General features: G+C 40.0%; 1 protein-coding gene across 3 annotated transcripts in view; it reads right to left on the bottom strand.

Annotated features, from left to right (window-relative positions):
• Nucleotides 1-25502, bottom strand: part of LOC113482589 (cytosolic carboxypeptidase 6-like) — a 969074-nt gene that overhangs the window by 137786 nt on the left and 805786 nt on the right. The window lies entirely within an intron of this gene.

The following is a 25502-nucleotide window of genomic DNA, read 5'->3' as shown; positions in this document are numbered from 1 at the left end:
TGATGTGATAATACTTGATTGATTTATCCACATGGTATTTAAAATGCAGCTGATGTGACCCTTCTGCTCTAGTCTACCCACAAACCGTGGATTTAAAATCCACATATTAAGTGGATTTCTTGGAAAGGTGGAATTCTCAAATCAAAGAGGCTGCTGAGGTTCAATATTATGGTTACATGATGAATGTAACTCTGTAAAGCCAGAGCCCATCACATGCTAAGTGTGTTGGATAAAAAGGCATCTCAACGATATCTTAGTGAGCTTCTCATTCTTTCCTATGTCACAACCCTTACTGAAGTTTTCCAAAGCTGTGAAGCCCAGGTTTACAGACATATCAATACAAAGAGTAAGAATAAATAAAATTTCTTCTGAACAAGCATTCAAACGTTTGAGTGTTTATTCAGATTCCACATGAACTTCAAACCCTGCCAGGCTTAAGCCCTCATTAACAACTGCGACTCCAATTCAACATTACCCAGCGACTGTACTTGACAGCCACCAGTGCTTACCAAGTCTGTAGTTCTTTATGTCTTGGAGTAGTGCATCATTTAATTTGTCCATATAGCTCAAATGCTTGCTTTGATATAGAACTGAAAAGGATGAAAGGGATTGCTCATGACTGTTATTTAGTAAGGCACCTACCGACATGTTTCTCAGAGCTAAAGGCAATTCAGGGGGAGGATGTGGTGGGAATTATGGGTAAACGGCAGTAAATATTAAAATTAAATAGAGGAAAACAAACGTTGCTACAACGAGAAGAAAATGCAGTTCCAGGCTTTGAAATCTGACTGGATCAAAACTCGTTTCCACTAAGCAAAACTGAAGGAAAACCTAAAAATTCTCAGTAAGAAATCTACCGATTGAAAGTATTTATTGATTCCTACTTTGTGAATTACAAACCAAAACATTATCAAGGGAAAAATCGAGTATTTGCTTGTTTTTACCCTTGACAATTGTAAAACCACATCTCCAGACTTGATAAACCTTTCCACTATAGAAAACCTTTCTCCTCTCCATGTTTCCCATATGTATACTTTTTATTATTCACCCTTTTCTATCAATAACTTCCAGCACTTGGAATTTATGTGCAGTATTTAATAAGAGCTGGTGTGAATGTCGAAAGTATCTTTGTAAGATGTTATATGTCAAAAAGCGATCATGTTACAGTGTGATGGATTAATATGATGAAACAGCTTGAAGGCAAGGTATTCATCTTTTTTTTTTTTTTTTTTTTTTTTTTTTTTTTTTTTTTTTTTTTTTTTTTTTTTTTTTTAAATGACAACACTAATACATTTGTTTCAGTTCTGAAATTAATTTCCTAATAGTAAGAAAGGTCAAAATGAACGAGAGGCATATGAGCCTTTTTGTCATCTTTAACAAATTATCCAAAACAAGCCTGTCAGATCAAAAGGGATAACATTTGGAGTAATAAATGTTAGTACTGATTAACTGGTCAAAGTTAATTCTTCTCAGGAATTGGTATATGCAAAAGGTAGAAAGCCATTCATTTGTTTTTTTGTTTGTTTTTTTTTGTTTTAATATTTCTTTTCTCATGTTTTCAAATATTTTTTTTTTTTTTAAATTATATCTGCCAAGTGTCTTCTGCAAATTATGTCTGTTAGATGGAAGAAACTGAAGATGGTATCTTCAGCAGCGCTCAGATGGGAATCTACTTCAATTGCTGAACAAGTCAAATGAACATTAAAAAAATACCCTCCAATTTATGCAACACTCCTGAATTTAGGCTCAAATTCAGGAAACACAAAAGCTTCTATGTTGCAAGTGCTCTCCTGAATTTCAGCTTTGAAATACAGGTATTTCTGAAGTAATTTGAAACATAAGTGGGAAATTAATCAAAAGGAAAAGGAAAGGGTTGTTTTGCAATTCTCACTGGCTTTCAGATAGCTGCTTTTTAGTGGGATTATAGTGGGGGTTTCCCCTGAAAGATCTGCTCTCCTGAGGATGCAATGATTTAACATCCAGTTTCAGAATCCTGAACTTCAAATTAAAAAAAGAGAAAGGTCTTCATTATAACTGTTTCAAAACTGGTAAGGGCAGGTTTATCACTAGGGCTGGGTTGCTCTTTTGGGTATGTTTAGTATGTTCAGAGTCTCTGAGTGATTAGAAACTACTTGAGGTGAGACTGGGGCAGAGAAGCCACAGCTGAATCAGGACCAGTCCAAGGACAATAGCTAACAATGTCCAGCAGATGTTACGGGCTCCTCACCTATGGGACTTTTTAGAAAAGAAAAATGGTCCCTCCATCTATATTTCACAATCCCCACACTGTGTGGGAAAGATGCAAGTTATACCCAGTAGGCCTCAAAATAGTTGAACAAATTGTTATGGACACCTGGTTATAATGCCAGCATACACATGATTTAAATAGAATTTTAGGAGCCTGTATTTCCCAGATGAAAATCCAGCCCAGCTCTCCAGGGACCAGATGTGATTCATAAGATGCAACTTGCTGGCAGAGTGTCTGCATCACAAAACAATGACAAAGTTGTCCTTGTCCAACAATACCAGCTGGGCTAAGAAAAATTATTACTCCTCCTAATAGCCTTGTTTCTTTTCTATTCTGGAACCACGGCAGCCACAATAACATTACACCTCATCCCACAAGAATACCCTCGTGTCTCCCAGAAGTCTTCACTATGTAGTTCAACAAATCGTTTTTACATTTTTGTAAGGTGATTTCACAGAAACTGCAGGTGATGAACACAGACAGCACCGTGCAATAGTATGCAGAGCAGAAGACAGTTGGTTTCTGCGCCATACTGCATCACTTATTGGCCTGAGAAAGGGCTGCTCTTCATTTAACCCACAAAACTAGAATCATTTTCCCAGGCAAGCAACATTTTCAGCTTAATGCTACCTTTCTGTCCTCTCCTGGTGACTTCAGCTGCTTCTGGGTATCCATTTTCAGAGGATACAAAGTCTCTCTATAATTCACCTTCCTGATTAGAAATATTGACATAATATTACTCACCCAGCTCACAGTGGGTACATTTGGAGGCACAGGCCCACCAGTGCCCCCAGAAGTATCTGAGTTGCTCCAATAGCATATCCTTCATCGGTGCATATCCTCTTATTTAGAATCATGTACTACAAGTATCCTTTTAGAGACTTCCACAGAACTACTAAATAGCGGGTCATGATCTTGACACAGCAAATATCCAAAGAATTTCTATGTGCCAATTTTCAATCACTTGGAAACTGAGTCCCCTTTTCTGTTTTAATTGTGAGAGTACTCCAACAGTCTAACAGAATCCATAGTAAGGGAAGTTTTCCCCTTAACTTATTGCTGTTACCTTACACTGCTAAACCCTTGGTCAACACTAAATGAAACCTTTCCTCTTTGGGGTTTATGCAAGTCAAAAGAATTTAGAAGAGAGCAAAATGTTAGGTGACAAGGCGGGGGAGAAATATTCTAGATTCTGATAATTGCTCTTCTCAGAATAAAGGGTTTCCAATTTATTACAGTTGGAAGGGTTTCTGCTGCATTGAGAAGGCTCTACCAGTGCATACACAAGATTGGGCTCTCTATTATATCAACTCTTTTCCAAAACAGACAGCAGCATGACTAATCTCAAAGTTCCAAAAAAGAAAGCATCTCCTCTTTTTTTGGCTTCTGAAAACTTCCAACTATTTTGTTAAAAAAAAGTTCCCTTCTCCTCCTCCTGCTACTAAAAAACCCAAATACCACAGCCCCCAAACAAACAAACAAAAAAAAGGCACCACAAAAAATAAAAATCCCTGAGAAGAATTTAAAGTGAAAGAGCTCATTCAAAAATAAAACACAAAGATAAAACCTCCAGTGGTAGATTCCTTCTAACTGGTGAATTTATTCTAAACTCAGTGCGGAGAACTGAGTAAAATAAAGGTCAGACCCTGTGCTGGGAATTCCCCTGACCTTTCAGGCTGCATCCATCATTGGTATTACACAGAACGTGCCATTTATCACACCAAACAGAGAGCAAATCTTTAACTCCTTTTCTCTTCCCAACAGTGCAGACCCAACAATTATTCAGATTTTAAAATGCAATCGATGTTTATCCAGCTTCTTTTTACAGCTCTGCCTCTTTGGGCTCCTCACTTCTCCAACCACGGGATATACAGTAGGAAACTGATAAAGCAGGGAGCAGATGAGAACCAATGTGTCTTGGGGAGATGGTGTGAAGGGATGGATAAAAAATGCATTTGAAAAGGCCTTTTAAAAAGGGTCGGCCTTCCAACTGACACTTAGCCCATTGGAATGATATTTGTGACAATCATCTCCTGAATTCAGGATCATATCTAGAGGAGCCTGACATTATTGATGAAGAGGATTCTTCGAAACTTTCAGAGCTTTAGGTAATTGTTCTGCTGGCTTTCTACAGAAGTTTGGCACCTACTTAAAACAGATTTGGCTAGTTTTTAAGGAGCCCTCCAGCTGTGAAACCTCAGTGGAATGGGCTGCTGCAAGCTGCACAGAGCAGATGAGCCCATCAGCACCCAGCCTTGCTCATCACCGCTGCTGAACTCTCACACAGAAATATCTCACTTTCCTCTTAGCCCTTCTGATAGCAAAGTACGGTCAGCCCAGGAGTTGAGACCAGAAGAAGAAAGAGAATATGGGGAAGAGATACTGCCACGTGGGGATTCAGCTTCCTCAAAACCACAGTGATCAGACTAACACTCCCTCCTCCAAGAGTCTCCGACACTCGTTCCAGAGAAGAAAATGAACAAGTGATGGCAACAGGGTCTAACACAACCACACTGGGGGTGGTGGAAGGGAAGCCTGGAACAATCCCATCTCCATCTAACTGTCCTGGGTTTACAGCTGCACTCCTGACCAAAAAAACACCAGGGATCTCTTGAGAGACCTCTGGGATGCCCCAGCTTGGCTTTCCAGCCTCAGATGGTGCTTGGTAGGTTCAAACCAAGCCCCCTCCACCCCAGGGATCTTTCCCTTCACCTCAAAGCTAGCAAAATGCCTAAGCCACACAGAGCCCTGGTGCCATTCAGTGTCTTCTGCTTGCATTTGATACACGCATTACCAGCACTAAGGACCAATTTGGGAGCTCCCAAGCCTCCCCCTCACAGAGAATGAAGGAAGACAGAGCAGTTGCCAGGGTATTTATAAAAGGGTGCACGGGGCAACTATATTTGCAGAAGGTTAAACAGCCTAATGCACAATATGAGCATCTGTGTCATGAATCAATGATTAAAGTAAAGTCTCTTTCATCAAAATTCAGCTATTTCAACCATGGTAAATAATAGGCTAATTAGGCATCTGCTCATTCAATGTCCAAAGGGACAGGCCAGTTCCTGGCACAAAGTGAAACATTTGTTGCACCAGTAAAAAGAAAATTTCAAGCCTGTGAACCACCTACAGCAGAAGGGACCAGCTCCTTCCTTTACCAAATGATGCTTCCCACAGGGAGGAAAATGAAAGCACCTCCACCTTCCTCTTCCTGCTGACAGGGCTTACAGACTGACCTTGGGTGGGTGAACCTGGTGCCGGATCAGTGCAAAACAGACGTGAAACTTAAGATGTAACTTCAAACATCAACTGCTTAGAAAGGAAGCAGTGGGAAACTGTAATGGTCTCTCTGCCCAAATGTGTCAGTTCTAAGGTTTGAATTTTAAATACATTCACAAAGGGACAGAATTTGACCAGATAACAAAATTAGCAGGTTTGGTAACTACTGTGATTAGTTTTCCTTGCATGGACTCAGTGAACCATGACATGCTTATGGCCCAATAACTTCTAGCAAAGGTACATGCTTCATTTGATTTCTGACTGCTTCCCTCCCCCTCAAATTAGGCTCACCTCCCTGTTCTATTTTCCTTTGGCTCCGTAGGTGTAATCTAACACAGAAATCAAGGCATCCTCTTGTTGCGGTGGGGGCAGCAGCATGCTCCACAGCTGGTTGTGGCTGTGGTACCGTTGCAGTGGGCAAATCCATTTGAATGACAGCCAGATTTAAGAGGCAGTCTTCTAAGGTTGATTGAAATAACCCCAGAAATGCAGGGATTATACTCCAGTAGGGAGGCTGCTGATGCATCTTTATTCAGAATAAAGGCCATTTCTTCCCAAGCACTCTTATCTATCCCTCACACATAGCTCTAAGATTCCTTCAAGTGGTGAAGTGCCACTGCCAGGCGACCGAACACCTGAAGGCCACTTGGCATCACGCAGCACCTCGAGCAAAATTTGCAACTAATTTTCCTTTCTGACACACCTTTAAAAATAGCCAGGTGGAGCTTTTTGTCTCAAGATCCCTCAACTAGCTGAACATTGGCTAGGAGGACAAGTCTTCAAAGGAGACAAGTTGGTCACACCCTCCTATAATACCATAAGAATAGTCAGCAAAGTCTAATGAACTGTTTCTTAGAACGTTTTCTTCTCTTAGCACGCCTCCTTAATGCATCAGCAAGGCTCTGTACACTCTAAAACAAACTGGCCATGTGCCTGCTATGGACTATGCCCTGGACTCCTGCATTGCTCCCCTGGGACAGACGATTTTCCATGGCAGCTTGCAGCAGATTTAAGAATGGAAAGTTTTGCTGAATGCAATATGGTCGTGAATAACACAGGGAGTTTAATAGCCTGTGTGTTATTTATTTTGCTACTAAATTCAATTCATCCACTTTATTACATTCAAGGGTGTCACCTCACAAAATATGTCAAGCCTGCTCAGTTATTGCCCAATGTACAGTAAAGCTTCTTCCCTCATACTCCATGAGGTTATCCAAAATGACTTTAAAATCCCTACTACTACATGAAGTTCAGGGGAAAGCTAACATCCTCTCTCTGCCCTGCTGTCTCCATTTGTCTGACTGACTATTTGTCCTTTTGCACCTTCAGTGAAACTTCAGCAAGGTTTTTCATACATATCCTGTCTGAGAATTGTTTCTGATAGCTACAATCCTCAAGGCCATTACTAGATGCATCTTTAAAGATACCGTGAGAGAGGACAAAAAAGCAGATGATCTTAAAAATATCTTCCTTTTGCAAATATAATTTCTGATGTTAAACTGTTATAACCAAATTGTCCCTTTTCATATTCTTAGTTTTAAAACAGAAGCCACTTTACCCTCTGAATTTTTGTGTCTTACCCTCCTCCTCTCCTTTAATTTTAATGCACAAGGACTGAGTAGCACCATGATAAAAGTATGGACTACAAAGTATAATTAGTTCAAATGAGCTGAGGAAAGTTAAAATAAATGGAGTTTACTGGTACTGAAATAATAAAGCTCAAATAAAGCTGCAACAGCATCCACATGCTTCCATACCAGAACTAGCTATTTTGTTTATGAAAGTGCACATCAAAGCAGCCTAATTTTCAGATGTTCAGAAATCAAGTGTACCTTCCTATGCCCAGGACTGATGGAAATCATGCTGTTTGTCTTTGAAAGCTTCAGTATGGATGTAGAGATGCTTTCTAGACAGCCAGATCAGAGAAATTAGATCCAAACATACATATGCATAAATAAGCAAGTCTATATTTAGGGTTGTCTTTGGAAATAATTTTTTCCCCAATCTGTCATTCCCCGTTCCCTCACCTTACAGGCCATGACAAAAGCCACCAACACTGCATATTGTTCTTCGTGCAGACTTCTAGGAGCCTTCCCAGGGAGTCTGACTGCTTCCACGGTCATTCCATGGCCAGGAATTTGGGTGCAGAAGGCACAAGAGGGCCATTCTCAGGAACAGAGAGACCACAGTGTGCATTGGAAGATCCCACATGCATCCCTCCCCTACCTGGGGACCAAAGGGTTGAAGCCTCCTGGATCTGAGCTAGGAACCGATGCTCTAGGCAAGTCCCTGCCTTGAAGACGGAGGGAAAGCTTCAGGGCTGAGGGCTGAACATTGGCTTGGTTAAACTCAAGATCAGATGTTGAGGAGAACTCTCATGCTCAGTTTAAACAGCTGCCAAGCACTAATCTGAGCATTTTTCAGAGTACATAGGGAGCTCATTTTAGGATGACTTTAAACATTTCAATAACCTAAAGTAAATCAGTATCACTCTGCCCACCCTGTGTGAAATTTAACAATTCCCTAAGCAAACTTCTTGAGCTTCACCTATGCATTCCACAGGGCTGAACAAAACAATGGCCAAGTGAAAACTATACTTAGGGAGTGATAACTTAATCTATTCTGTCTGCAGTCTCTTCTCTGTTCTATCAATTCCAGTCCAAAGGATTAAAAAAAACCCCCTAAAATACCCTATCAAGTCCCACTGTGGTTCAAGAGGGCATTGACTTCGTTATCGACGAAGTTATCCAGGGTACAGAGCCAGTTAGCCAAAGTTCAGCTTTATTCTCTCTACAGGGTCCTGAAAGAGGGTGGCAGCTGGCAGTGCACTCCAGCCAACTCTCCATCACGCCAGTTAGAGAAGGAAAATTCCTATCAGGTCATCCGGCCGGTCTCCGAGTTCCTGCAGGATGGCTCCCTACAGCTAACCGAGGGACTGTGCTCCAATTACCACAGACCCTTTTGATGCTAGCCAGCCTGCAAAGCCAGATGGCAGCTTCTCCTTGGCATTTTGGGCCAGGTTACCCAGTGCAGACCACACTTTTTGTAATGGCCTGGTAAATGTCTCCCAAGCTTTATTCCAAATGCTCTGGTCTCTCCCTGAACTGCAGTGTAACTAGATCCAATCATACTTCTGAACTCCACAGGGAAGAGATGCAGATAAATACCTTTGCAAAATACATAATCAACGGGAAATCAATGAATAAAACATACTATAGGTGTAATATATGTATAGACACATACAGAAACGCTTTCCCTACCGCTCTCAATGCACAGATATTAATAGGTTCAGATGATAGATCAATCTGAATGGCTAAAAGAGCTACAGTAAAATCATTTACAGCTTCCACTGACTTCAGTAGAAGATACTGGCATTCTCAGAACAAAACCGAAAGCTAAAATAATATTTCACTTGAATGAATTTCTGTGTTTCAGATCTAGCAAACTGCATTTGAAGTTATTTTCACAAATAACATAAAATCAGAATGTCTGTTATAATATAAATTTTCATTGCCCTTTGCTATTACAATACTGCAGAAATCAACAAATTCCTTTGCAAACACTCTGTACAGAATACCAGCTTATTATACAACAGTAGTATATATCAGTTTGACTAACACAGCCAATAATTGCTAAATATTTGTTTTTGCAGAGAACAATCCACTATTGTGACAGATGTAAAATCCTTGCAATAATACACTAAGTTGGACGGGCCTCTTTGCACCACTTCTCTAGCCAACCCCACTCCAAATCACACTTTCCAAGGGTCTCTAGAGTGCAACTGAGCAGTTCACTGCCTCTCTCCCTCTAATCTTGTTAGAAAGTAACCATGCCACTTGGAGAATGATTTTTTGGAATTAACAGACTAGAACCAAGATGAGATGGGCTCAAGCAATCAGCATTTTCCGGCTCTCAAGGAGAAGGAAAAAAAAAAAAAAAGAAAAGAGTTTGCCCTTTAAATGAGCTAATCTCTCTGCCACCTTGGACTCTGTGAAAAAAAGCAACCTAATAATCTAATAGCTAGTCCTGTTCTCTCACCACCACTCCTTAGCAACTATAGTCTCAGGCCTCTTGCTTTTAAAAATATTCTAAACCCCGTCAAATTATTCTGTCATGATGAGACATATTCATCATTGCAGAGCTAGAATAAGTCTTATTTCAAGGACAACTGGGATTTTGTGCTAGGAAAATCAGATAAACAGATTTAAATTGTTTTCTAAACAAAGAGCCAAATTCCCCAAGCAGCATTAGGAGATTCAGCAGTTCACACTTGTACAGCTCTGCTCTGAGATGCCGAAAGTAAGAATTCAGGATCAAAACCTTTTCTTTTAGCTTTAGCCTTCTAGTGAAAATTCCTTGTTGAACTGAGCAAGCAAGGAGATAATTAAGTCATTTGCCTAGAGCTGTCAGGCTGGACAATAACCCACCTTCCTCCAGCTCAGGTCAGCTTCAGCAACTTTTATATACATATATATACATATATATATATATATATATATATATATATATATGTATATACACATATATATATATGAAAGATCAGTTTATTTGAAAACAAAATTCATAGGTGTTCTTGCACTGTCATCGTGGCTTTCATTTCCAAACAACTAAAAATTAGGCTAACCTTTAAATGTTCCTGCATTGCTTGGCAGACAAAACAAACATGACAAAAAATATACTCTTTTCTAATTTTAGACGCATCCAAGTCTGACATATGCCAGATACCGACACATGCCATTTTCCTGAGTCACCAACATGCGGCATCCTGCTGCTCTGGCTTTCACACACCGAGGTTGAGGGATGATGGAATGCGTCTGCTGGTGGCAGTAATAGTCTGGTACCCTTAGCAACATTTGGTGAACTGTGAACCTTTGCTTACATCAGGCCAGATCAATACAGCCATTAACAAGGGACATAAACAGAACAAAAAGCTGGCTCTATTGCATGAGTTAACTGCAGCAAGAGGAGAACATCCAACTCCTGAAGGGCAGACTCACCAACCAAGCACAGGCAATAATGTTTCCATAGACTACAAGTCATCAGGGAGAATTAAATCTACTCCTGCTGAGATTTAATTCTACAGCGAGTACCCTTTTTGGGGGAAGTCATGAAACACCACAAATTCCCTAGCAGAAGACCAATACTTAGATGAAGGCAGTTTATTTTCAAAAACCACAAAACAATAGCTTAGCTGAACTCAGAAAAAGATTTTGCTTGACGTACATCTAAGTAAACACCCTTCAAAAGGCGCTCCACTGATGGGGTCTTTTCCAGAGGTGACTACATTTCAATAGGGCATAAACTGATCCTAACTTGCATTTAAACTTTGAAACTTTGAATTTAAGATATAATGAGACAGGACAGGATCCTATTTCAGAGGTTTCTTTTGAAATGCAAGATATTCTCACAGTTAGAAAATTATCTTTAGGGGGACGCTCCATAAAAAAAAACCCCAAACATTTAAAGCAACAACCTATTTAACACAACAAAATGGTAACATCAGTAGCACTACATTTTCTACAGTGTTATTAATTAAGCAAAAGCATCAAAACCACAAAAAACCCACGTCAAATTCTACACATCAACACATAAAAAGGGTAAACCAGACCAAACTGCCATGATGGAGGAAGCAAAGCTGTACTTGCTTTACAAACTTTGTATGCAAATTATTTGAAGAGCTCCCTTTTTCAGAAATATTAAGTGCATTGTTCCCTTCTCCCTGCTGCAAATGTTCCATGGTATGTGTTCATCTCAATTTAGATTTTGCTGTTTATGCTTGCACAACTCTGTTTCTCCCAGACATACATTTATCTGAACCTCATAACGTGATCCTTCCTCTTCTTCTTACCATGTTCTGAGAAATAGTGAAATAACGATCAGCACTCTCGCTAAAGGAGTCACCCTGGAACATGAGCAACCACAGCAGAAATGAAGGAGGCAGTTCACATGTTGGGGTACCCCCAGCTTTCTGCACGCTCAGGAGGATTTATCACATGAAGTACATTCAGATTCTGCAGCTCAGACCATCAACATGACCCAGCTCAGTAATCCAGCTCTATATTGTAGTTTCCTGTATGCCAGTTCCCAGAATGTAGATATACTGAAAGGGAAATAATTAATTAAAAAAAAAAAAAAGGAAAAATGAGCTCAACAATCTTACCAGGGATGGGGTTTTGAAGATATTTGGAGACAGATTTGATATTCCAGATGCTCTTGTGAGATAAATCCTCTAAGCTCTTTTAGATCAGTCGTTCTCTCTAACAGCTAAGCCACCAAAAGTTGGGGAAGCTCAGACTTTGATGCCCATTTAGGAAAACCATGATGGATGATATTTAGTACTTTGTAAATCAGACTAGATTATCACAGTGATTCCTGTCTGGTTTTAAAAACCTATTGATCCACTGGTGTCAGCACTGCAGAAGACAGCAAGTAGAAGCTTTCAAAATACTTATAAGTTGGGGACTATCGCTAACTTTGATGCTGTAAAATTCCAACATCGTGATGTATCTTCTGACAGCAAGAAAATTAAGCTTCCGCTAATTAATAGATTAATTCTAATTGGATTTTTCACAAGGCACATAGTAACCAGATTCTGAAAAGATCACTGAACGCATCCATATAAGAAACAATCTATCATGTTAACTCTGACTGAAAGAGTTAAGCTACCAATACAATTTTCTTGTCTGAGGAACCTTTCCATCAGTTTTGCATATAGTATTCTTCTGCGTTTGGGACAGTTTCTAAGCATGTACTAGTGAAAGTGGTCAGCAGGAAAGCTTTAACAAGAATAGGAATTAAGTCTTGTTCCAGTGCAGCTTGAGCAACACTATGAATAGGTCACATACATCATGAAAACCAGCCATGAAATATAAGAACTTGCAGCCATCCAGAGACTGATTAATGATTCAAATAAGCAATCTCTTTGCATAATAGCACTTAGGGAACATTATAGACACAGACCCCATTCAACAGCTTAAACTGGGCTCTAGATCAAGAAAACATATGCAAAACTGCAGGGTTGCTGCCTGCAAAATCCAGCTAGTAATGATACTGGCATTAAGGTTTTTTTTGATGTCTATGATTCTAAAAGTGCAGTTTTTCAGGTTTAAGAAAAAAAAAAAAACTCTGGAAGCAGCTCTGCTTCATTATAACTCTCATAGGATGAGTGTTCAAAAAGGTAAAGATCCTGGCAACTTGAAATCATAAAGGATATCTTTGATACTTTTTTTCAAAAGAGCAACAGTATTATCCGTTCAGCTCTAGTCATCCACCCTGTAACTAAAGCCTATCTGCCTAAAATATCTCCATTGGATCCATTAGGCACTATAACTTTCTTTAAGCTGTTAGGCAGCTGCTGTGTTCTTCTCACAGGATTCCTGTTCTTAGGCCCAGGCTCTGGATGACACAGTGAAACAGGCACAAAATGAAAATAAGCAGTGGAAAATCCTATCTACAGGATTATTTAGGATTCCTATTTTGGAATGAGATATACCAAGAAATCAAGGGACCTAGCCTATACCTTTATGTATTGTCACAAAGGCAACATGATGGCCTCCACTGAGGATAATTCTCTTTTACGTAAGGAAATGATATAGTTCGTAGGATTTCCTCTTCCTATTCAAAATACAGTTTCATACCTTTTTTTTGGCAATTTAGTGATGCTGTACGGCACTGCATACTACCTCCAGCAATGTTCAGGTAGTCTCAAGCGCCATAATTCCAGGAATGCAGAGGTGCGCAGGTGATCAGAAGGGAAGAACAGAGCTTTCTTTTAGGTGGAACAACTACTATTGTTTGTCCATGAAGCCAATAGTGCCAATGCAGCTGTCATACAGCCACCCCCTTACACTTTGTTCTGGGGAATGTAGGAACTCATGTAAGAGCGGCCATACAGAGATCCCTGGAATCATACACTTTTCCCAAGACACAGGTAAACATACGAAGCACGACAGTGAGGAATCAAACACAGTCTTTGCCTTCTTGAGCACAGCTGATCATCAATAGGGTATTTTGAAAGCCGCCTCATGAGCTTCTTTCCCAAGCGGTATTCTATTACTAACTGGCGCTGAACTTTCATCATCTCCTCCTTTGACTTGACCTCCCTCCCATAAGCATCTTTGCATTTATTGATATTGCACTTCATCTGCATTTTATCAGTCAGTATCATAAGATCTTTCTGTGATGCAACTTTGATTGCATCAAATAAACGTATAGCATCAGAAAAATCCATTAATTCTTCTTCTTTTTTTTTTTTCCCTTATTAATTTATGAATATTTTGAAGAATCCCAAGCAATCTGCACATGTAACTTTGGCCCAATGTGAAAACTCACTTTTAGCTTCATTTGCTGAATCATAAGGAAGGATGCTGATGTCATCCAATGACAACTTGGATTCTTAATTTCTTAAAATCATTTGCTTAGCAACTTTGCCAAAGCTTTTCAGAAATTCAAAATATGCAACAGGTAGTGGATTGCCTTTATCTTCATGTTTGTCAATTCTTCAAAAAAGAGCTAACAGATCTGTGAGGTACAAATTCCTCTTCCAAAATGATACGTACCATTAAACCACTGTTTTCCATGTTATCTGACTTGTCCCTTATAAAGAGTGGGTCTAATTTGGGAATTCCCTCTAGGCTCCTCACAGTGAACACCAAAGCAAATAATTAATTTAGCTTTTCTGCAAAGACCTTATTTTCCTTGAGCACTTCTTTTACATCTTGATCATCTATCAACCTTATAGACCTTCAGGCAGGCTTCTTGCCTCTGATGTGTTTGAAAAAGTTTTTATTATTAGTTTTTATGCCTTCAGCAAGTTATTCTTCAAAATTGTTTTTGTCCTCTATTATTATGGTTTTGCATTTAACTTGCCAGAGTGTACTGGGGTTTTTTCCTTAGTTCATTTGGGCAAGACTTCAAAGGGTGTCCTTTTAATGCTAATGGCCTTCTCCAGTCTAATAATCCCCTTTGCTAACTTCTCATGTGACCTTTTATAAAGTTGCGGAGTTTTTCAAATAGGGGTAATACGCTTACTCTCTAATGGTAACGCTGCAAAAATGCATTCCTACAACGGTGATTTTATATAGCTGCCCTGTCACCTGAAAGTGTTATTTTGTTCTGGTTTGCCCTTTTAACTACTACTTTTATTTTTCTTTTCCATTTCATGTTGGACCCTGATCAGAAGTGTGTGCCAATCTAAGGACTTTTTGGCTTTTGTACTCCACCAGGGATGATCAATTTGAACATGCTTTTATTTATTATTACAGAATGATTCTTTGATAGGTACGTCTTCAATCAAGACTTAATCCTTGCTCAGGGATAAATAATAAGTCTAGTCTCCTCTTTCGGGCTCTTTGATTTCTTACTTCAATAAGACGTCATTTTTAAAGTGTATAAATGCAGTTTCTACACCACACTTAATCATGACGCTTAATCAGTCCCCATCATTACATTCTTTCAGTCCTCATTGCTTCTCTGGTAATTCTGAGCACAACATTATAAAGATGCTTACTGTTACCATCCCATTTTGGCACAAAATTTTAATGCATAGAGATTGTGAGATTGTTCAGGACTTCTTGATACAACTCCACCTTTTTTTTTTTTTTTTTTTTCTTTTTTTGCTTCTGAGCTTTCTTTTAACTATAATGTCACTCCTCCACTGGCTTGGTTTCCTCTGCTATTCGTGAGTAATTTTACACTGCTATTCCAGTGCTCACTGATTGAGATGCTATTATGTCAATATCCTCATTTAAAATCAGCATTTCACTTTACCCATCTTCCTCGCATACATTGGGCTAATTGTCCACTGGCTGGGTAAGCTTCTATTACAGCTATCTTGCACCAGTAGAATAGCACAAATAGACATAGTTAGGTCAAACACTTGGCCAGCTGTCTGTAAATCATTTTTGAATACTAAGAGCTCTTTTGTATTAAATAAAAAAGCTCTGGCAGTGACTTTGCCCCTGCGTCTTAAAAGGCAAATGCAATCCCAGGCAGAAAATTGAGCTACATGAACAAAGGGCATGTTCCCAATGCTGTCTGAAGTAAGAAAAATAAAATGGATCAGCTCATTCCAGGCATTTCCACTTGCATCCTGTGAGAAGCCGCATCTCTAAGAAGCTCTGGCAAGAGCCAGCTGGAATTGACTGCTGTATAGCGCAGGAGCTCATTCTCCTCAGTGCTCATCAGTTCAAATGCATCCATTGACTGAAGCAGACTTGTCAGTGACCTTGTCTCTGACCCAGTTTATAGAAGCACTTGGGGGAGGAGCAGAAGCAAAGGGGAAATTTTTCATAAGTGGGTAAAAAAGATCTCAAACCCTGTCTCTCACTGAAAAGCAGAGAAGGGGAGGAGAAGCATGAAACCAGAATTACCGAGGAGGAGCTTAAACATGTCTCCCAGATTCAGGGAAACTCTCAACGAAGCACCGAACCTGTCAGCCACTCCCTGATTAATGTTACTTAAAAATATTAAAAAAAAAAAGCGCCTCTCTCCCCCCAGTGCAGATATTAAAAGAGGAATTTTTGATAACATCATAGCTGTAAGAATCACAGAAAGTAGAAGCAGAAAGAAGATGCAGGAGAGTGAGAAAAGAATCCATACTGAACCTCTCATGTACACTCAGACCAAGAAAAAGATGTGTGTATTATATAAAGGGAATATTTTCCTGCATTGACAAGGGGCAAATTCTTTGAAGAGATGGCTCTGATTCATCAGCAGGGTGCTGGCAGATGCCCCTAGAAAAGTAGAGAACATGGCTGTACATCTTCAAAAAACTATTTTAGGAGACATTATTTCCTCAGAGGGATATTTGAGTTGTGTTCAGCCCCCTAGGCATGTCCCAGGAAAATACAACCATGTTTTGATGGTAGAGAGGATGCTAAAGCTTTGATGGATAATATTTTGATCCAAGGTAAAAGAGAGGAGTTTGACTAAAGGCCCTAAAGACCTGTGGAAAGAGGCAGAGTTCCTGAGCTAAAACTAAGAAAGCAACAACACAAGCTCCATGTAATAGCAATAAAACCCCTGGAAGAAAAGCTAAGGTGTACAGTAGATCACTGCAAAGTGGAGGTCATAACTAACATGTCTGCCCCAAACGAAAAACAGCAGTACAAAGATTTTTCAGAATGGCAAACTACAGGAAAAAAACAACCAAACATGTACATGATATAGTTTAGAGGAGCAACCTGCAAATGATACTGCACAGATAGCCCAAGTGACAGGGTGCAAATATTAATACAACATTTGAGTAAAACAGTTAACTAAAGGGGTAGTTATCTAGAGATATGATAGTGAACCACACACTAATCTGTCTGCAGTGTTTCAAACAGGTGTCTGAGAACAGCTTACAGGTGTCAGGTACAAACAAAAACTGACCAACATTGTGTTGAAACAAAAATTTTGGCTTTAGTCTCTGAGATTAAAAAGTTTCATTCTTCTTTGGGAAAATAATTGTAGCTGAAACTCCCCCTATTCTAGATACAAACCTTACCAAATGGGGATAGCAAAAAACCCCAGCCAACCAGCAAACAAAACCACAACCTATACCAGAGGTTACCACACCACTACGGTGATATGGTAAGCACTTTGAGTACAGAGATAAATTTGGTAGCTGTAGACACATTCTCTGGAGAGTCTAGAGTATTTGATAACAGTGGAGCATCATCTAGAACTAGATTATGAACGTGTCAGTGTGATCAAAACAAAACAAAAAACCCCATAAAAAACAACCAACCAAACCAACCCAAAAATGCCTGCCTAGTTTAGATGAAATGTGCCTTATAAATCCAAAATTATAAATTTGCCTTTTCAAAAAATAAGGCTATTAGCAGGGGGCATGCTGAACAGCACACCCCTTCCATGACTATCACTTTAAGGAGTTCACAGTTCCAGGTGGGACTTAAGTGTCAATGTTTCCTAAGATGTTATTAGAGAAATTATGTACTCACTTTTATATATACATTTATACATATGAAGATATACATGTAGACAGTTTACGTGTTGAAAAAAAAAAATCAAAAAGATGGAACAAAGATCATAGATTAATTGGAGATGAGAAGGAAATCTGTGGAAGTTATTGAGTGTATTTGACTACCTCAAAAAGGAATTAACTCTATCTAGACCTTTCCCAATAAATACCTGTCATAAAACCCTCCAGTGGAAAAGATTCAACATTTTCTGCAAATAATCTATTCTAGTGTCAAACTAGCTCTGCTGCTAGCAAGTTTCTCATAATATTGTCTGTGTTTAAAGGACTGTGGGGGTGGAGGTGTGTTCCCTCTGCCCCCCCGCCCCCCCAACCAGACCTGTATTTTCAGTAACTCTATTCAAGTGATAACCACCAGTAGGATTGTAAAGGGTGCTTCTGGTTGTGTGGATCCTGGGAACACAAATAACAACACAATAGCCAAAGGCTAATCGGAACGATGTGCCCACATAACTATGGTGCTGGTCAATGTCCAACTCAAAAAAATTTGGAAGAAAATTACTTCTGTAGTGGTATGTAAATAAGTCAATTATCTTACTGCATACATAGGGAACATCCCAGTGCCCATTGAGCTCTGCTGCATGGCAGCAGGCTGCTCGCTAGGATCTCCCCTTGAGTAGGGACACTTCTCATGGTTATCCCTCAAGACTGAGAGACTCCTTGCTGCAACAGATTCTGGGTAAGTGGTTAATAAGCTTGTTAAACGTTGAAATCCTAACTGAGTGATATAAAGGGTTGGTTCTGTGCAAATATAATCCTTTAGACATAAATTGTTGACGGAGTCTGGGACTAGGAGCGGATCCAGCCACACCTAGACTCCTCTGAAAAGGAGATTAGAAAGCAAGGGAGTCCATTCTGAACCTTGTAACTCAACGGGAGGGTCTCCTTGACAGTTTTATCTGACTGTCCTCTATGCAGTAAATATGAAATGAACCTTGTCATCGAATCTTGTTAAACCATGTTAAATCACTGTTTTACATCAATAAACATATTACTACTTCTCTCTTACAAATGAAGTTCATCACTCCATCCATGACAGTGGGAAGGAATCTGCTTTACCTAGTAGAAATATAGAACATATTAGTAGATAAAAAAATGTTTACTCCAGGACAAACTGAAAGTAGATTTGCTAAAACTAAGTGAAGCAAACTGAGGAATTCTTCTAAACTGTTACTTCCACTTTCATGAGATCGCTTATCAGAAAATACCACAGCGAACAAAATGATCATGCACACCACATTTATTTCTGTCAGCAGATACCCAATGTATTCATATTTAACAATGGCAAGAGTTTAGTGGGAATACTTTTAAACAGCCTATATGAAGTATAACGTTAGCTAGACCATTAGTAACTTACTCTGCTAGTCCAACAGTAAAGTGGGAGAGTCAAAATCCTAAGCACCTACTAAGCAAAAGCTATAGAATCAGAGACTGATCAGTACATCTCATGGTTAAATTACACCCTAGCACCAGTGACAGAAAGGTTTCCCTTACTATTGTTTTGTTCAACAGAGAACTGAAATAAGAATTATATTTGCAATACTAAAAAGTTGCACTTCAGTCAACAGGGACTTGCAAGATAGAAATGGTACGGGGCATTTTTACAATGTCAACAAACTGGTACAAACACAAACATTACCACAGAATGCAGCCACAGGGTTATCACAGTTGAACACATACTGCACGAGAAGTAGTATCTCCTCTAATTTCAGGAGGAGAGAAATAAGAGGCAGCATGTTGGCCGTTTTTCCAGAGAAGAATTCAGAATAACATGCACTATATTAGGTTGAGAATTATTGGCAAAAAATGATGCCTGATGATAGCTGTTTTGATGTCTGAGTGAAAGCCATCAGGTACAAATGACAGCCCAGGATCTCTGCTGAGGGACTATCTGAACATCACTTCCTAGTAGGTTGTTAAAATTCAATATTGTGTTAACAAAGATTATTCATTACTATTGTGGTGTTTAGCTGGGGAAGGAAGTCTAAGAGCTCTGCTAACAGCAGAATGGAGCCAGGTAGTGTGTTATGCTACAGATCTCATTACCCTATGTTAATCTGTTATGACTCCATATACCAGATGATGCAGACCTCAGCTGATTTGTTTGGCTCTGAGTGACTTCTGAGCAATACCAAACCCCAACCCACAGCCTTTCCAAACATTTATTAACATCCAAACTGGCTTCAGCTGGAATGAGATTCAGCTTAGAATTTTTCCAGTGAAATACATTTCACTTTGCTGCTCCAATTTATAACAGGAGCAGGAGAGATGATGAGGGAAAAGAATAATTTTTGAACAGAAAACAATTGCTTCCAGTCAATCAAATATTAGATAATACTGCTTGTGGGCTTATACTATAAGAAGCCTAAGTGTACAATTTTGATGTGAAACCCTTGCAAAATCTGTTATTATACATTATTTGTCAACTACCCAGTATCACATTGATGATAATACTAATAACATCATTTCACAAGATGAGTGGAAGTAAAGCCTCTAAGACTGACACAATTTGCAGGACTGACAAAAGTAAAATTTATGTCACGTTCCAGCAAAGTACATGCATGTTGGAGACCAGCTGCATTTTTCGTAATGTGGAGTTGTCTGGTGAAGAATGTAGCACTGCCAAAGGCAGAGAAGATGGCAGGTCACTAAGGCAATGCTGCCATTAGGGAGAGTTGCAAGCTGTAAAATATCAGTTACAGATTTCTAAGTCTTCAGTCTGTGACCTAGTTTTCCATGGAACCGGAATGCTTCCCTCAAAATATGGCACTGCTTTTATAACCAGGGACACTAGAAAAACAAAGATCCTGATTTCCATCACTACAATAGTTCAGGTTAACGAAGAAAGCTGAGGGTTGGATATGCAGCACATGGAGCACTCCCACAAGGGCACACTTTGAACGTGGCTCCTGCACAGTCAAAACTACTGTCCTTGGTAGTACACGCTAGATGCTGCTACTGAAGGCCTAGAAAAGAAGTAGGCTGAACAACGGCACTGACAGGGGGCAGTCTAAGAGAGTCTGAAGACAACACCGGTCAGTCGGAGCAGCACGCAGAAGGGTAGAAACCAAGGACCTATGTCAAGTGTTAACACCTGAATTGCATCTTTGAAAGAGACTGGATAGTCGTCTGGAGTGGTAACAACATGGGTAGTCTCCTGACAGGGATGAACAGAGCTCAGTACCAGAATGGGAGAAACAGAAGGTGAAAAGAAAGTCTGTGAGCACCAGGAGGGCTGAGCCTGTACGCTTTGGCAATGGCGAGGGAAAACCTACAGAAACCACTTAACTGAGTAATATACTCAACTCTAATGAGTAACAGCGTCAGGAAGAGAATGTGTTTCCTTTCAACTGGCTATGCTAACCTGCTTCACACACCCCTTGACATTCAACCTCACCTGCTTTGTACTATCTGGGTTTATCAGCAGAGAGCCCAACAAGCTGGAACTTGGAGACCAACTCAGGCCTTTTCCCCAGGCCAAACTATCACTACTATCTTCCTGAAGCAGTGATGGTGCATGATGTACTGAGGGGAGCCAACCCCGGTGAAGGATATCCATCTGCCTCTAAAGAAGGCTTTAGAGATAGATGATAACACAGAATCAGAAAAGTGTGTGTTCAGTATGTTTGGAAGAAAGTAGATCTACTCTCCTTATGGAGAGGAATGTAGTCATCTGCCAAAGAACCAGGGTTACATTTATCAGACAAATGTTAATTCACCTGTAGTCTTACTGCCTGCACACCCAAGCCTACCTGGATCTAAAACAAGGCCTTCTCTGAGACAGGAAGATTGGAAACATATGGTTTTGTTCAAGTCTAAGCCTGCACATGGGATCTTGAAAAACCTTCTCAAAAACATAAAAGGTATCATTCAGCCTTAAATATCCCTCCCCCATGTCTGCAGTCTTATGTTTACTCATCCTTTCTTATTATTAATTCTATTGTCAGCAGATATCCACAAAGCCCACGGGCAATGTCTCTTTCCCTTCCTCATGCCAGTCCACAGCAATAGCAGATTGCCATCCACTATCAGTTAATTTATCAGCTCTTGTGGCAGATGTCTGTGTGGTGGATCTAAAGGTTCCAGCCCAGCAGATGACTCAGATTTCAGCATGCTGGGGCTTCATTTCAGCTGTATGCCTTGCTTTGAATCAATGAAAACTTCCACCCAGTATAGTATTAAAAGTATGCAAAGGCTGCAACATCAAGCACTTCAAATTCAGGAATGGAAACAGAAAGGTTGCCTATGCAGAAATAATTTAAGACTTTGGCATATGTGTGCATGACAAAGGAGATGCTAATTAATGAGCACACCCCAGGTGAATGGGTTTTTCTTTTCGGTCTGGTCTCCAGCTCACTCACGGCACAAGGTGAACAGTGGCTAACACAGGCATCATTTGCATGCTGGACTCCAGCTTCAATGACAACAGGAGATGGAAAACAGGCAGAATAGAAGAAAGATGGATGCAAAAAGTCCAAGTACAGTGTTGCACTGAGGGTGCCTGGGAGCACTGCATTCCACCTCTGCATTTTCATTTGAGGGGGGCAAATCAATTGAAACAGATTCTTCCCAAGCACTCAGTCACTGCCCTATTCCTTGTCTTCTAGGCCCTAAGAACTCCAAATGACAAAAATAGTCTATCTTAATCTTCCTTGAAGAATGAAGGGGTAGAAATGAGACAGTGAACATATCAAGCCTTGGTGAATGGCATGAAACAAATCTGATCCCAGGCATCTTAAATCATCTATCTCACTTGAGTAGGTACTTCTCATCATAACTGTCTCTGCCTCTGTTTCCTATCCATACAAGAATAATGTATTTGTCTCTCACAAGGGTCCCCAAAAATGAATTAATTAACACTTCTGAAATGCTCCCAGGGTATAGCAGCGAGCAAAACAAAAAAGCCCACGAGGAGATTAACAATTCTATCCTCAGAGGATCTGAATAGCGCACAGTAAATACAGGACAGGGCTACACAATGAACACTGAAGGTAAAACAAAACACTGAATAGCTGCTTATTATGTGAAAGTTTTCCATTTGGAGAACTCAGTGAGGCAGGGGTCTAGCTGAGAGAATAACACGAGCCCCTATGATTAAAGACCATATCACAATGCACATACTCAAGGGGACTGAGCTGACACTGAACACGCTACCTAAGTTCACTCATTAAATCTGATTTAAAGAGCGCTTTTGCTTGTTGGGAAAAGTGCTGGATGGCCACACGAAACCTGTCCAATAATCAAGCAGTTATGCTGCGCTCTCTGTCTCCGAGGCTTCACGTTAAGCCAGATACAAGGACTGTTTGATTTCCATAGACCATCCATATCCTGATCTTGCCAGTGCCGAGTACTTAATCCCCAGTCTAAAACATTTAAGCACTTGCTTAACCATAAGCACGCAAGCAACACTGCCGGATTCAATCAGACTGTGCATGTGTTTAAATCCAGCTGTGCATATATGCTTTATTAGATTCCTTAGCTAGGCTAATAGACATTCATTCTCCAAACAGCTCTCTATGTGATGCCCAAGCAGAACTTCCCGGCCCCACAGTTGAGCTGCTGGAACAGCCCATACGAACATCCTTTGACATACTTCAGACAAAAGTCAGCTGAGTTGGCTTAAACAAAACTTTCACGTTCTGAGCTTATTTCACTAACCTGCTCCAGTACAGACAGGGGAATCATCTACACCTATCGTCTGGTGGAGAGGTGGGAAGGCAGTGATGTCTGGCATATGGGCAAGGAAGGGTACTTAAGAACAGAAATATCTTCAGCCAACAGCACATGATGTAGGAGAGCAAGTCTGTCACTTCAGTCTCATCTATAAGACTGACACGGCTAGAAACAGCTGAGAATATCCCCTCTCTTCACTTAGGCCAACACAATGGCAGTGACTTACCATCAGGAATGATTGTTTCAAAATCAGTGACATGGAGATCAAAAGCTTCTTACTGTTCTCTGATTTCTTGACCCATTCACTCCCTCCTAAAGAGGATATGGTCATCATGGAATTTGAAACGCTTTAAAAATAAAACAAGCACCTTTTGTAAAACCCAGAAGAAGAGAACCACAGGTGCTTTAGTTTATTTTGATACAGTAATGACGGTGGACTCTTAGACTTGGACCATTCAGTGTGGAATCGCTCTAGCTATGGCACTGTATGTGCACCTTGTACCCATTGCACTTATTTTTGTGTCAGTCATCCTCCCCCCTCCAGAATGAACTTTTTTCAAAGGAAACAGCTTATCTTCCATGCTGCAGCAGCAGAAGAAAAATCATCCTACACAGCAATATTTAAAATGTGTTTTTATGCTCTTATGGCAGCTAATTTTCCTTAAATGATTTAAGGGAATGAATACATCTAAAAGGCCTGCACTGAGCCATTCTGCAATGGCAACATGAAGCTGAACTTCCTCTGCTTTAAACAATCCAATCTCTTGTGGACAGCTCCTCACAGCAGATCTTGTCTGGAATGGGAGAGATGAAGGTTATTTACATTATTTTGCAGGGAACTTTACTCTGCATTTTATTTCATTTCATATTCCCCAGCGTGGGGAGACTTCAGGTGAGAAGAGGGTGGAAGAACAGACGTGTTCAAATGCGTAATCCCTGATCTGTCGCAGTTTGACAGCAGCCCCCCTGCAACTGGTTCACCTATGCATGCAGCCAACCATCTATCATGTGTTACTCATCTAAAAGTTACACTCTACACCTGGAGAGTAGTTAAAATCTTTAGCAGCCTGAAGAGAGGTTTTTATTCTGGCACTCTGTTTTTTTTTTTTTTTTTTTTTTTAGTTCAAGTACTTAATAAAAACAGTCCCTGCTGAAGCAGGATGGCCCACATACAGTCCCATGCCCTCTCTCTGAGGCAGCTGGCATGTTTTCACCTTTTGTCCCATCACTTTGGAAATGGTCTGTTCATACAAATATTACTGGTATCAGAGGGACTAAGAAGCTGGTATTGCCTGAAAAAAAACCATAATCCTATATACTACATTGTATTGCTGAGCATCTCTAAAACTTTCAGAAAGGCTGGTATTGACTAGGGGATGATAAAACCAGACAAGAGGGTTTTTGGTGAGTAGCTAATTCACTGAGAAATGAAACTCTGAAAAGCCACCTGAACTTTGCTTGTAGTTTAATCCAAAAAGAGATTCCTAAATAGTATTTTAAAAAAATATTAAATAACCCTGAAAATGAAATGTTGCACTTGTGTTTGAAAGGCTCCTTTTTCTTTCCCTCAGAAGGAAATGAACTGGAACTGGTTCATCTCAGGTTGATCACTGGGGAAGGGTAGGAGACAGAGAGATGGAGGAAAAAAAAGATTTCCATTTCAGACCAACTCTGACCAAATATTTCTTTTGATTTTTCATTTTAGCCACCACAGCAAATAAATTCATTCTTCACACATAGGGCAGCTGGAAACTACCAGAGTTTTCAAAGCTTCTCAGGAATGGGACAAAGCTGAAAAGAATTATTTTTCCCCCAAGAACAGATTTAATTTTACTGACAGGGACTTTTGATAGCGCCTTTGTTGCTTTATTAGCTAGAAGCATTTCCCTACACCCAACTTTCTTGTAATGTTTAAGGACCTCTTTATTCTTGGAAAAAAAAAAAAAATCCTTCTCAGACAAAGCAGCCTCCATCATCTAGAATGAAAACTGTCTTGTTATGTGGGGTAGGAAACAGAGGAAAGACCAGGCTGGCTGTAATGCTCCTTTCTGTACTTTCCATCACCACCACTCTAATACTGCAGAGCTTAGGAGCCTTGGTCACAGGCACAATGCTAGGTGCTGCACAAACAGAAATTCTGTACCAACCAATTAGCAGTCTGAGAAAATATTTTCCTTACATATGGAGTGGAATCCAATTGCAAGGGCCTTCTATCTTCCTTGTACCTAAAACCCCTTCTATACAGGTATTATTACTATCTGGAAGATTAAAATTCCAGTTGTGTTGGGAGAACCAGGAGTTAAATTAAAGGAGCTCTTA

This window comes from Athene cunicularia, assembly GCF_003259725.1.
Source record: "Athene cunicularia isolate RWA chromosome 8 unlocalized genomic scaffold, athCun1 chr8_part1, whole genome shotgun sequence".
Lineage (NCBI taxonomy): Eukaryota > Metazoa > Chordata > Aves > Strigiformes > Strigidae > Athene > Athene cunicularia.
This window is presented reverse-complemented; position numbering and strand designations above follow the sequence as displayed.